General features: G+C 38.3%; 1 long non-coding RNA gene across 1 annotated transcript in view; it reads left to right on the top strand.

The window, feature by feature from the left end:
• The window catches only part of LOC119570936, a 5,154-nt gene extending 1,283 nt beyond the window's left edge, over positions 1 to 3,871 (top strand). Inside the window, exons 2-3 of the long non-coding RNA XR_005228493.1 lie at positions 2,623 to 2,677; positions 3,820 to 3,871. This is a non-coding gene — a long non-coding RNA (uncharacterized LOC119570936). The remainder of the gene's footprint in view (positions 1 to 2,622; positions 2,678 to 3,819) is intronic.
• Positions 3,872 to 4,399: the final 528 nt, after the last annotated feature.

Here is a 4,399-nt window from a genome sequence, read left to right as displayed (position 1 = left end):
AGGATAGTGAACTAATTTGCCATGGATGTGGTAAGGCTGGTCACATTAGGCTCAATGTCCTGAAAATCCTAGAAATTATAAGAAAATAAGGCACTAGCAAAGTTAACTTTGTTTTTGAGTCGGAACTTAAACCAAACAGTTATATTGATGATAATGGGTGTGTTTTCAATAAACGAGCTGAAGTATGTTGGATTCTGGTTGCTCTACAATTGTTGTGAAGGACAGTCTCGTGCCATCAATTACAAATATGGGAAACTCGTGAAGGTGTATGATTACTTGGGAATTTCTAATTATTTTCCTCAGATAAGGTGTTTTATTAAGTCAAAGTTCTTTACCGGCTGGGTTAATGCCATAGCAGCGCCTATAAAATTTGCAGACATATTAATTGGACTCGTTCCAGGTGTTAAAATCCCGCCTGACTCCAAACCTGCCAATCTTGATCTTGATCCTTTCGAATCGTCGGAAGATTCTCGCTCCCCCCCTTCTAACCCTCCGAATCATTTGCATAAGGTACGTAATGATGTCCGTTCTACATCGCTTGCGACTGTTATGAGGGTGGAGACTCGTGCAATGACGGAACGATCTGAAGAACGTAAGCCTCTGAAGTGTCCCGCAGTGTCGCAACTTGATATCGTAAACGTGACGTCATTAATGCTCAGAATACATGCCCTACATTAAAGTCAATTAGGGAAAAGGTAAAGACAGGGAAAATAGACAATGTTAAGAATAGGGCAGTGAAATATGAAATAATTAATGGGTTAATCTATAGAATTTGCTTAGAAAGTAAATTCGATCATGAAAAGGGTAGAAAGCAACTGATTGTTCCTGAGATTATAAAAGTAAAATATTTAAATCTTGCTCATGATTCTTTAACAGCTGGCCACTTTTCACACAGGAAAACTAGCCATAAGATATTCCTTAAGTTTTTCTGGCCTGGAGCAGGAGCAGATATCAAGCGTTATTGCAGATCGTGTCACATCTGCCAGAAAGTTTCGCACAAAGGCAGCGTTAAGAGGGTGCCGATGAAAACTATTCCCGTCATTTCCGAGCCATTTTCACGTGTCGCTATTGACCTTGTCGGTCCGATATCACCTTGCTCCGACCGCGGACACAGATACATCCTGACTATGATAGATTATGCTACGCGTTTCCCCGAAGCAGTTTGTCTAAAGAACATAGACACCGTGACTATCGCAGAAAGCTTAGTTGAGATTTTCTCTCGGGTTGGCATCCCTAAAGAAATCTGTCGATCGCGGAACTCAGTTTCGATCAGACCTAATGGCCGAGATTCATAGACTGCTGTCAGTTAAAGCTCTGTACACAACCCCGTATCATGCGAGTTGCAATGGCGCGGTTGAACGTCTGAATGGAGTATTGAAAGCAATGATTAAGAAGCTGTGCTCTGACCATCCACGAGACTGGGATAGATATCTTCCCGCCGTTCTTTTCGCTTACAGGGAAATTCCGAACGATTCGCTGAAGTTTTCTCCATTTGAACTCCTTTATGGAAGACCAATCAGAGGTCCGCTTACTATTTTGCATGAACTTTGGTCTAATGACGAGATCGATAAGGAAGTAAAGTCTACTTATCAATATGTAACCGAATTAAGATCCAGATTAGAGGAAACTGCAAAACTGGCCGTTTCCCAAGCCGAGATAAGCAGCAAGACTTATAAAAGCTATTATGACCTTAAATCTAGAAATCGCAGGTTAAAGGTGAATGACGAGGTGCTTGTACTTTTGCCTACTGATCACAATAAGATGATTATGCAATGGAAAGGGCCTTATCCAGTCATAAGCGTGAAAAATAATGGAGTAGATTATACCATCAAAATGCGTGGAAAGAATAAGCTTTTTCACATAAATATGCTGAAGCGATACTTCCGTCGCGATGAAACACCTATGAACAAAGTTATTAATGTATGCGTTGTGGATGAAAATGATTGTGATAATATAAATGAAACTATGTATCTGGAATTAACAAGTAGCGAATCTTTAAATGTAGGTGATCTGAGTGCCCAACAAAGGACGACATAATGTTCTTATTTCTGAATACCCTGTGTTTTCACTGACAAGCCAGGTCATACAAAGTCTATAGAACACGTAATCAAGCTTGAGACCACTAACCCGTTTGTAAGAAACCTTATCCTATACCTTATAATCTGATTGATGTTTTCAACATGGAAGTTGACAAGATGCTTGAGTTTGGCATAATAGAGCCATCTGTATCACCTTATTGTTCACCGGTCGTTCTCGTAAGAAAACGCGATCAAACTTATAGGTTCTGTATCGACTTCAGGAGCTTGAATGACATTACAATTTTTGATTGTGAACCCATGCCCACAACTGATGAAGCCCTGGGTAACTTTGTAAATGATAAATATTTCACCGAGATAGATCTTAAATTAGGCTACTGGCAGATTCTCTATCTTTAGAATCTAAGAAATATACTGCATTTTCCCAACAGAGGACTTATGCAATTGTAATGATGCCATTTGGACTCAAAACCGCATGTGCAACGTTTGTCAGACTGATGAGAAAATGATCTTTGGTTTGAAGAATACAAATTGTTACTTTGATAACATTGTAAAACACAATTCTAATTGATTTGATCATTTGCAGGATCTGAGGTGTTTGCTGAATAAATTACGATTGCATGGCTTAACGGCTGGTATAAGTAATGCTTCCTTGGGTATAATAAAATAAATTATCTTGGAGTTGTTCTTGGAGAGAATGTTATTAAACCACCTGAAGACAGAATTAAAGCTATTGAGTTAATGCCTTTGCCAGATACCAAAAAGGAACTAAGATCTTTTATTGAACAATTTCATACTATAGAAAATTCATACCAAAATTTGCTAACATTAGTGCTCCTATGAATGAGCTACTGAAGAAGAATTCAAGTAATAAACTGAATGGAACAATGACAACTTTCTAGTTTTCTTGAGTTAAAATCCAAACTCTCGGATAAACCAATCCTGTGTCTTCCTGACTATTCGAAGACCTTTTTCTTACGGTGTGATGCTTCCGAGAATGGCATTGGGGCGGTTTTGCTTCAGGAACATAATGGAACAAAGATGCCTATAGCTTATGCTAGCCGAAAGCTACTTGATAGGGAAAAGAATTTTGCAACTATTGAAAAGGAATGTTTGTCAATCGTTTGGGCTATCAACAAATTTAAAACTTACATCTATGGTAAGGAGTTTGTACTTGAAACTGACCAACAGCCTTAATTTATCTCAGGAACATGAGAAATTCAAATGGAAAATTAATGAGATGGGCTCTAGCATTACAAGGTTATTCATATAGAATACAATACATAAAAGGTAAAGAAAATGTAGGTGCGGACGTTCTGAGCCGCTGTGTTAAGTAAATGTATGTAAATGACATAAAATCATTAGATTTTATGCTTGGTTATGGGGCATTGTAAAGGTATTCAATAACATATTTACCTTTATGTATAAATTAGATTGTTTACTGTTGTGATATTGGGTAATGAAGACCTTGTTAATCCGATTTTTAAGTACTACTAAAATATTGCGAAATATTTATACATATTAAGGATGTATATTTAATGTTATTTTCTTTGTTGAAAGTAAGTTTCCTCGTACCCCCTTATTGTATGCGCATGCGCGTAGGTATGCCTCACTGGTCTACTCTGCAGATAATCGGTCACTTTGCCATACCACTTGTTCGAGTGAACACTGTGACCCTCGCCTCGTGAGTAGGAAAGGATTTAATTAATACGCTAATTCGCATAGCGTGGTATATTGTAAGTGAACTGAATTCGTTATGTTTATTTATCTCTTGTATTTTCAGTCTTTTTATGTATATTTGCTGACGCCAGGCGCCACGAGACTTTGCTTCACGTGCCCCCGAGGTTAATCGGAGCAGCGCCAAACTTAAACAAGCCCCGTGACACCTGGGCCGTTTGACACGCTCGCTGGGACGTGGATATTTACATTGATTTTTGTTTTCTTTGTTTATATTTGTAAATATATATATGATAATGGTTGACATCCTTTTATACCCCCAATTTAATGAAAGTGAAAGCATAATTAGATAATGTAATCAAATCAAAGACGAAGTGCACCATTATAAATAAAAGATACTTTACAATATATATATTTATCTATCTATCTATCTATCTATATACTTTTATATATATATATATATATATATATATATATATATATATAATCATCATCAAGGGGGTAACGCGCATGGCCGCATCCACCCTTCGCTTCCAGCCACAAGGATCCCTCGAGGCGAGTCTCCAAGCAGGCCCACGTCCATCTCTAATTCCTCATGACTGGTCTCGTTGAGCTGCCCAAGCCATTATCTCCAGGGTCATCCCATAGGCCTCCTCGTGACAGGTCTCGTCGAGCTGCCCAAGCCA

Source organism: Penaeus monodon, unplaced genomic scaffold (assembly GCF_015228065.2).
Source record: "Penaeus monodon isolate SGIC_2016 unplaced genomic scaffold, NSTDA_Pmon_1 PmonScaffold_45, whole genome shotgun sequence".
Classification (NCBI taxonomy): domain Eukaryota; kingdom Metazoa; phylum Arthropoda; class Malacostraca; order Decapoda; family Penaeidae; genus Penaeus; species Penaeus monodon.
This window is presented reverse-complemented; position numbering and strand designations above follow the sequence as displayed.